Genomic DNA, 10,595 nt, shown 5'->3' on the forward strand with positions numbered 1-10,595 from the left:
CCTCTTCTCTCATGGTTTGAAACCGATCCCCGTTTCAGTTAGATTTGAAGCTCCTTTGTTCAACTACTTTTTCAAGCATCAGTAAAAGGGAATGTGAAAATCTTCTTTAGACATCTTTTGGATGCTGTTTTCTTATTGTCAGCTGGGCTCACGTCAGGATTGTTTATGTTAAGACTGCAGGGGGCTGTGGACTATAGATTTATTAGAAAGCGTATATAATCAAGGGCTACATCTTAACTATCTAGGTTCACCATTACTGCTTCCACTACCACTACCAATAATAATAGCAGTAATAGTATTATTATTGTTATTATTATTGGTGGTAGTAGTAGTATTCTCTATATAAATATTGTGCCATTATGCACAGCTGTTTATATTGTGTTATTTTAATGCGAGTAAACATTATTAATATTAAATAACATTTTAACATAATTAAATTGTATCCATATTATTGTATAATTTATTATATTGTAAGTGTAAATATTATTCTATTTATATATAAAATACAATAGTGGCAGATTCCTACTTGTGGTCTGAGACCACACTGGGCAAAGAGCTAATATATTGCAATGGGACACTGTAGTTATGCATTTGCCCAATTTTACATCAATTTTACATTGTGCTAATGAAGATACAAAAAGACCAAGGGATTTGCTCATGGTCAAAAGATGAATCTCTTTCAGAAGAAGTGTTCAAAGCAAAAACCAAATTCCTTGCTTATTCGACACTGTATGTTGAAAGTCTCCAGCCCTGTGTGATGTAGTCATAAAATCTTAATGGCAGTTCTCTGCCATTCCAAGATGCCTTGCTGTAGGAACTAACTCTGGCCCTGGCAGAGAAGGTTTTTCTCCATGGACTTGCCCCTTTCCACTGCTAGATTTCTATTCTATTTGAGGCAGGTTTTTATACCACATTTATCACTATAGCATCTGAGAGTCCTTACTCCTGAACCTATACTGTTACCTTGGGGAGCAAGTGAGGTCCCAGGAAAATATATGTATTATTCCTCTTGACTGTACTCACCCAAAAGTCAAGCTATCCCAGCCTAACAAGCATTTCCCTCCACTGGAACTTGCCACTAGTCATTTGCCCAGCATCCATTATTTCAGCTTAGAGAGTTTGTACTGGATACCAATTACATTAGGGCCCAATCCCATTCCCACTGAAATCAATGGTAAAACTCCTCCTGACTTCAGCAATGCAGGACTGTGCTGTTAGTGAAGCAACCAGGTTAAGCTCCATTTTTCATTAAAATAAATTGTACTGGCAGCTCTGTGACTGCATAGGTCATGGCAGATCTGAGTGCTAAGGAAGGCTGCAGGTGGCCTTCCTTGTGTGCTTCTGCTTGGGATTCTGTCCTTATTAATGAGCAGTAAGGGCTGGACTTCATTTTTTTGCTGGAGAGATTGGGAATTTTTCATTATTTGAAATTGGGTTGGAAGCCTATTCCTCCCAGTGCTTTTAAAGGATGCACTTTGTGGACTGTTGAAATAAAATTCAGAACTCATATAGCAGAGCTAAATATTAACAACCCCATAGGTCTGAAAAGTCCACTAAGAAGGAAGATGTATGCTTATCAAATTTTCTTTAGCATTTGTCTCTGATCTGAGAAATAATCTTGAAAGTCACCCAGGTTGCCGGCTGTTCCAGGTCTCAGAATGAAGACATTGTTATTCTTTATACAGAAACATCAGTTTATTTTGATCTGTACAGAAAGGAGCACTCCCTATCCTCAGCACAGGCCTGAGAACCTGAGCATGCACTGGACAGATACTTGGGAGGTTGGTCACTTCTTAAGATGGAGCCTTTGGATATGTACAGAAGTGCTCTGAGCACTTTTATAGCACTATAAAACTACAGTGATCTTAAACATAACAGAAGTGCAGTGTTGGCTGAAGTGGGGGGTGGGGGACACTGAACCTCACTGAACTTTCTAAGCTAGGCAACAGGGAGCGCTCTGCAGCTTCCTGGAGCTTCTCCATTGGTCAGAAATTTGACCAGCATACAGAAATTATTTAAAGTACTGTAGGTTGCTGAAGTGCTGTAAAATACAGCACTTCAATTTAATACTTCATTGACCAAGGGTTAATTTAAAATGCCATATCCATTTTTAAAGTGCTGTAAAGCCATGCACTTCTGTTAACTGCACTTCATATGACAATGAAGTGCTTTAAATGGAAAAAAAAACCCAAAAGAAACAACTTCTGCACACATCCTCAGTAGCAGGTATATCATCTTTTCTCTTCTTTCAAAAAAGACCATGTGGTTAATCCATCATAGATCCATTGTTTCTGTCTCCAGTTTCTTTACTGGCCTACCCCTTAATCCCACAGTCCTGGTTCTCCATTGCAAATTAGACATCCATGGAATATAATTCCAAAGCAAAAGGGGAATGCAGACACTCCTTTTCTGGTCCATTCAAGCTCCTCCATGATTCATAGATTCATAGATTCATAGATGTTAGGGTCGGAAGGGACCTCAATAGATCATCGAGTCCGACCCCCTGCATAAGCAGGAAAGAGTTCTGGGTCTAGATGACCCCAGCTAGATACTCATCTAACCTCCTCTTGAAGACCCCCAGGGTAGGGGAGAGCACCACCTCCCTTGGGAGCCCGTTCCAGACCCTGGCCACCATTTCCCTTCTGGGCCCCGGGGATGAACTTATAGGCAGCCACAAGGTCACCTCTCAACCTTCTCTTGCGGAGGCTGAAAAGGTCCAGTTTCCCTAGTCTCTCCTCATAAGGCTTGGTCTGTAGGCCCTTAACCATACGAGTGGCCCTTTTCTGGACCCTCTCCAGGTTATCCGCATCCCTCTTGAAGTGCGGCATCCAGAATTGCACGCAGTACTCCAACTGCGGTCTGACCAGCGCCCGATAGAGGGGAAGTATCACCTCCTTGGACCTATTCGTCATGCATCTGCTGATGCACGATAAAGTGCCATTGGCTTTTTTGATGGCTTCGTCACACTGCCAACTCACGTTCATCTTGGAGTCCACTAGGACTCCAAGATCCCTTTCCACTTCCGTGCCACCCAGCAGGTCATTTCCTAGGCTGTAGGTGTGCTGGACATTTTTCCTCCCTAGGTGCAGCACTTTGCATTTCTCCTTGTTGAACTGCATTCTGTTGTTTTCTGCCCACTTGTCCAACCTGTTCAGATCTGCTTGCAGCTGTTCCCTGCCCTCCGGCGTGTCCACTTCTCCCCACAGCTTTGTCTCATCTGCAAACTTGGACAGAGTACATTTCACTCCCTCGTCCAAGTCACTGATGAAGACATTAAAGAGTATCGGTCCAAGGATACAGTGGAAAATGGATGGGATTTGATGTGCCAAACTTAGAAGGAGAATCCAGCCCTTACAAGCTTGATGCTAAGATGCTTTCAGGCACAATGTAATATAAGGCAAAATAAAGAGAGTGATAGTTGGAAGGCAAGTTTGATCTTCAAAAACCTATCATCTCCATGTTTCACCCATTTAACTGGCTTCCCTTAGATAGCAGAATCAAAATCAGGATGTCCGAACAAATCTGTAAGGCCCTCATGCCATTGTCCTAAGCTATATAACAAAGCCTTGCATCGGATTGCTTTGTGAATTAGGCACTATCTATTTATTCAGCACTATCACATAATCATTATGCTAACTAAAAACACAGTTCCTGCTCTTTTTAAAAAATGTTGAATTGCAGTACCTCCTCAGTTCGCCAAACCCTTTTGGAAAGCACCTGCTGAAAAGCCATTTGGATAAGGGAATGTGTTTGGATAAGTGAAACAAGAGCAACTTGTAAGGACTTAAGCATGCTAATACATGATGCATAATGTAAAATGATACCACACTTAACAGTAGTTAAACATAGCTTGTTAATGGTGTCAACTGTTACAAATTACTGGATCAAACTTTTAAGAGCAGAGATGCGGTACAATATTCAATAAAACTTAGAAAGTAAGCAGTGGGCGCATCTACACAAGACACTAATTGTGCAGTAGCCTAATACTACTGCACAGTAGCATGTCACAGCAAAAACCATGCTAATATGCTACTGCACGATAGTATTAGGCTACTGCACAGTTAGCGTCACTAACAGGCCATGCACCAGTGCTACTGTGCAGTGGTGCCAGTTACTGTGCATTGATTTGGTACTTGGTTATACAAGTACTAAACTTCATACTCACAAACTATGGCACATTAATGAACATGTAGATGCACCCAGTTTGTTACACATTGCCAAGAGTTTGTAAAAACAAAATTGCTGTTGGGCAAACTGAGGTTTTGATAACCAAGAACGTACTGTAGCATATTTTTAAACATGAATTTCATTGTCCGAAGTAGCCTTGCCTTTTCTAGGAATTAAGGTCTATTTTACCATGTAAAAAAAGGCAATGCATATCAAAGTACTGCTATAGCAGGGAAAGTTTTATTTTTAACACATCTTACCTGGCTGAGATAAATGCTAGGGCCTTATCTTCACTAGGGAAAAGGGTATTTTCTTAACTTGTGTTTGCCAGACATGGAACAGGAAATTCATAGTAAAGAGAAAGCAGCTGTAGTATTAACAGGAGTCAGCAGGTCAAGGTAAACCCCTCATAGTCTTTATCTCAACTTGATAACATGAAAATTAAAAACTGCCTTGAGCTAGTTACCATAGTGATTTTTTCCTAGTGAAGGCTTACCCTACCTCCTAAGACTACTGGTTTTGTCTGCATTGAATTTTAAGGGTTAACATATGTTGTCTGTCATATTAAAACACATAATGATGAAATGGCCACTGAAAGCAAAATATTTAATACCACACTAATTGAAACCCATTGGTTTATACATTTTCTGCACTCTGCACGATGAATTTTTTCCAGTGTAGACCTGACCCTCTCTAATTAGACCCCTATTAGACCCCAGCGTGTTAAAATATTCCTTGCTGCCAGCTGTATTTTTCTCTGCAGACCATTACTATGAACAATACAGAAATCTTGAATCTAGGATCGTATGTAATATCATCACATGGCATATGCTTCATTGTGTGAGGTTTATATTGTTGAATGGAATTCAAGTCAGCCATGGCCTTGCTGTAATCTTATTATGTACCTAGCAGGGCAGTGCATACTGCCAAGTTTTAAAAATGCTACTGAGCATGTTTCTGACCTGAAGCAGGCAAATATGTGGATTGCACTAGGAATCTAAATGCACAAGATTGGCTAAAAATGAAAGCAATACACTTATTTTGATATGAAAACATAGAAACTAATAAAATTGTTTATGATCTAGCTAGATTATTTTAGCACTGTATCTGCTAAAACTGAACTCTTCAAATAGTTAATCTTCACATCACAGAACGTAGAACACACTGGAGCAATTTGTCACACACAGACTCCATCATACAATTTAAGCAACATAAAAAGGTTTTAAAGTAAGAGTGAATAATGTCTACGCTCATTATAAACCTCCTTTGCAATCCTAATGTGAATGTAAATCTGTCCCATAATTTACAAAACTCTAAGCAACTCCTGAACTAAAAACAAAGAATGTTTCTACAGATCTCTGTAAATTAAAGTTACAGTTAGTGAATGTGTCATTTGTCAGTGCAAAAGGCCTGCTTCACAATTAGGCATGAGTTGCCCAGCTGGCTCCTTTTACAACTTCACACCATAATTTCAAAAATGTCAAACTTCAGCCGTGGCTGAACCTTCTGAGGAACAGAACAGGAGCCTCCGCTGGTAAAAGCCAGCCTGCCTTGGTTATAGGCAGTGCTCTAAAACAGCAAAACATACAGAATTTCCACAGGGGTCATTTATAATGGCTGGATTTACTTCCAGAAGGGAATTCTTTCTTCTCTTCTTTCCTTCTCCTTTTCACTAACTTAAAAAAATCACCAGTGTATTTTGCCTTAGAAAAGCTGTTCTGCGTTACTGTCTTCAGCATCCTATCATGGAAGTACTCCTTCCAAGTTGTGGGAATATACATGAGAGCTTTCACTTTGTTCAAGTTTGTGCGTGTCCTTTTCACCCAAACATTGATCAATACCTAAGAGGCACCACTCCCCAGTTGATCATGCCAATTAAGGATCTTTAGTGCCTTAGACCAATTACAAGATGGAGCTATTGTACCAAGCTCCCATCAGACTCTGGCCACCAGTTACACTCCAGTTACATACCCAAGCTCTGCTCACAGCCATGAAGGCTAAAAGTTACTTTTATTAAAATAAAAAAACAGAGAGTCTAACACACACGCATGATTCCAGACTTTGGGCACCCCAAAGTTGAGGTGGCCATAGTGCCTCCACTTGAAAACAAGGCAGTACAATCTGTCACCATTGTTACGTACTTGCTTTTTCATGCTGCTTTCAAAAAGGAACAGTATGATCTTCTTTCAGAGCTTCATTTCCCTATGAAATTATTTATTCTGAATACTGTATCCAAGCTGGCTCAGAGATCTGTCTAAAAAGAGCTAGGAACACAATGTAAACCCAGTCATTTGCAAAGAGGCAATGAAATTGATTTCATATGGATGGCAGGGCAGACCCCTCCTTGAAGAATATCCCATAGAGGCGAGAGAGTGATTCTTATTACATTCCTATAGTATGTTCCTATCATGCATTTATGAGTCATATTCAAATAAAATCAGATCCGGACATCAGCAGCAAATGATTCACACCCGTCCTGGATACCACAGATTTCAGTCCCATTGCAAAGGGTGATGGATTTCATTCAGCCATGTTATGTCATTTGGGATGCCATTTTTTACACACATCTTGTAAAATACCTAGCAAGAAATGAAAATTCTGAATGTATTAATGCAGGCTTTTGTTCAAAGCTTCACGTAAAGTGAGACAACTAATGGAGGCGAAATTTTCACAGATTCTAGCAAAGGAAGCTCCTTGGACCTGGGCCTCCCCACTTCTTTCATTTAGAAGCCTTGAGGCAAACCAAGAGTCTGTGTCAATTACAGAAAAATCAATGAAGATACTGTTCAGGACTCCTTTTCACCATTCAGTGCGGATGATATCCTTCACTTTCTAGCACTGATTCATTTACTTTCAGCCTCTCTAGGGGCTACTGACATATTGCTATCTCTGAAGAATCTGAAGCAAAAACTGCCTTTGTTTCCTACTGCAACTTGTTCGAATGCACAATGCATTCCCTGGATCTGGGCTGTGACTTTGTAAAGGCTGGGGGTATATCAATGGATCGGAATGAAAGTGATTTTTGGTGCATCAGGCCTTATAAATATCTGTAACCACAGCATCTCTGAACTGCCTTTTCCTCAAGACTCACATGCTGAGCAGGATTGATCCAGGTCAGTATTTCAGCAGAAAACTTCTAGTGCTAATAATCAAAGTTGTTGCAAATACTAGGGTTGGTGAGTCAATGACACTTTTCCTTCCAAGTCAGTACCAGATTCCTACCTTAGCTTTATGCAAAGTTCAAGGGCAAAAGAAGTGGGACTGAAAGATGTTTTTTATCTTGGAATGAGACAAAAAATGAGCTTTTTCTTACTAGACATTGTTAAAGACATTGTGGGTTTTTTGTAAAATAAGTTGTCAGCTCAGGGGTCCTGATCAAATTTCAATATAAATAATTCTGCCTATGTAAACGTCCCATACAAGTTGCACGCTGGCGTAGCATTCTACCTTCCTGGGTTCCCACTGACTTCAGATCAGGCCTGTGGTTCATGAAGCAAAGACCAATATTACACAGAAAGATTATGTTAGTGTGTGAAGACTGCATTTTCCTCATAACCCCTGGCCTTGAAAACAATGTTCGACCATGTTTCAACAATCCAGCGAACTCCAGATGTTTGGGTTTGATGTCATTGTGCAATGGCTAAAATGATAATGTAATATGGCCGTCTGATAATATCAAAAGTCATGGATAAATTCTAACCCAGCCCTAGGTTTACCAATTGTTAAAAAAGAATTTTTGCGAGTGAAATGTTTGCCTGGTTACCAAAGGCCACCAGAATATTCTGAAACTGATGTCACTTGTGCTGTTAAGAGCTCAAATTAATACATACGCTTGCCTGTTGACATATTATTTGTATATAATTGGAAATGTAAGACATTTGCTTTATATTTGCAGCTGTCATGTTGTTTATGAACATAGAACATAATGATAAAACCTGAGTAAAAAACTATGCTTTCCACGAGCAAGCATGGAAGGTACATACAGAAGGAACAGAGGGCATACATGTGTATGACTCAATTAAAGTCACTTTGGTTGAGCCACAGATGCTATGTGCAGTCTTTTCATGTTTTCTACCTGACTTGTGATAAGCAACCTCTGATTCATTCATAGCTTTCACTGGAATTTCAAGGCTCATACATTTTAAGTGCACTGTTAAACCTGTTCTCAAGGGTTCATGATGGAGAGGGAAGGCTCCATATATCTAACAGGCTATGAAACACAACCTATGCTCATTCTTTATTATGTGGTCATCATTAATGTAAGCAGGAATTCTGCACAAGAAACTAAGGCGGATCCTAATGTTTTCTATATGAAGCCCAAGTGCTGTGCTAGAGAGGTGCTAAAATACATAATAGATGGTCTGGATAGTATTACTCTTGTGGGATCCTACCCAGCCCCCAGCCCATAAGATAGACGTTGTGTGGTGCAGGAGTTCCACAAAAGTTTCTCTCTGTCTCTGTGAATTAAGGTTCTTATACATCCCTCAATGCTACAGCATCTGAATGCATGAGCCAACTGTATACTAAAATTACCTATCCTGGCAAATCTGGTTTGCCATGTATGGGTTTGGGAGAAAATAGGAGAGCTGGCCAGGGAATAACAGTCTCATATAAATAAGACCTCTCCTTATCAAACTCTCCTTTTTAAGCTTTTCCTTTCTGCACTAAAGCCATGCAGATCCCATAAGCATTCCTATACCCCTCAGGGCCCACTGCTTTACTCAGGCAAAACAACTATTGAAGCCTGAAAGTCCATGCTGTGACCCAGTCCTTCAAGCCTCCCATGTTCAGAACTTCCATTGACTTCAAAGAGAGCTCCACGCATGGCAGGCTGGCAGGATGTAGCCCAGAGCGAGGATGGTGCTACAAAGACTGTATTTATTATTTATAACACACTTCTGTGAACTCAGAGCTCAGAGGCAAAGTTGTCTATCAGGGGCGAGCTTTATAGGGAAGAATTGTATTAAGAAGAAACCTTGTAAATATGTTATAGAAATCAAAATTCATATTCACAAAGTATTTTCTGCCACCTGAGAAACTCAAAGTTGGCTTCATATGAAATGTGCTAAGTTTATGGAGCAGTTTAAGTCCACTTTACTTTTTTTTTAAATATTGTGAATTAAATTCCACTCTTAATGAAATATGGCCAGCTGCTACCTTTTAACATAGAATCTATTGAGTTAACATGTGTTTACAATTGCCCAAATATATACCATGAAGTAGATTCTAATGGCTTGTTGAAAGCCCCTTTGCCATCTCTAAATGATGTGTCTAAATATTTGAAGATACACAAGCTCATTCATTCCAGAGAGCAGGTAAAGTCTCAAATGCGGGTAAGAAAGGATGTACATTAAAAACTGTATTTAAATGGTCACAAGTAGTTGTGGCAGGGCAAAAGCTGCAAGGCCTTTCTCTGGCAGCTACATTGAAATTAATGGGTCTACCCATGTCTATAAGTACTGCTCATGTAGGAGTGTGGGTGGCAATTAGAGCCCCCCACAGACAGCAACAGAGCTGGCTGGGGTGACAGACACTGGTCTTGAAGCCATTGTGAGTAAGAGGGAACACTTGTGCCTGCTTCACTGTGCATTGGGCCCAGCCAAAAATGAAAAGAAAACCACAATGGTGAAGAGAAAGTCAGTAGAGAATTATTATTTACTCTCCCACATGATACAACAAGCAGGGGACATAAAACAAAACCAGCAAGTTGAAAACTAACAAGAGGAAGTTTTTCACGGAAGTGTGGACTCCTTGCCACCAACTGCTGTGGGAGCGCAGCTCAGCCAGGTTCAAAAAAGAGATGGGACAAATCCTTGGAGAAAAGGGGCCTCACTAGCTACTGAGCAGGGGAGGGAGGGGCACAGCCCCTGCCTCAGACCTTCCTAGACTTGAAATGCTGGAGGCTACAAGCAGTGGGGAACAACTGGCCAGACCCAATTCACTCTCCCTTCCAGCCTCTGCGGTCTCCCATGGAGGACACAGGCGACTGGGCAGGATGGACCCGTGGTCTGACCCAGTCACTGCCAGTTCTGTTCAGACTGGATCATGCACGGCCCCTCTCCCAGTTCCCTCCACCCCCAGCCCACCCCGTGCCCCCACTGTGCCACACATCCTGGTGCACCCCGGCCCCTTCCCGCCCCAGGGGCAGCTCCTGAGACACTGCTGGGGCTGCCTCGGGGTTATCTCCCTCCAGGTGCCAGGTGCTGGCCGGGTCCCAGGCCCCCAGCGGCTTCCCCCTGGCAGGTGCACAGAGATCTCTGTGCCTGCGATCTCAGCCTCCCCCCGTGCCTGTGATCTCAGCCCCTTCCCGGGGTCCCTCCCCGGCCGCCCCCTGCCCGCCGGGGCTGGAGCACGGGTGCAACCTGGCAGCGCAGCCAGCTGCCATTTCCACCCACGGCAGCCTCCATTTTAGCGTTAATTCCTCCCTG

Source organism: Alligator sinensis, unplaced genomic scaffold (assembly GCF_000455745.1).
Source record: "Alligator sinensis unplaced genomic scaffold, ASM45574v1 scaffold347_1, whole genome shotgun sequence".
Lineage (NCBI taxonomy): Eukaryota > Metazoa > Chordata > Crocodylia > Alligatoridae > Alligator > Alligator sinensis.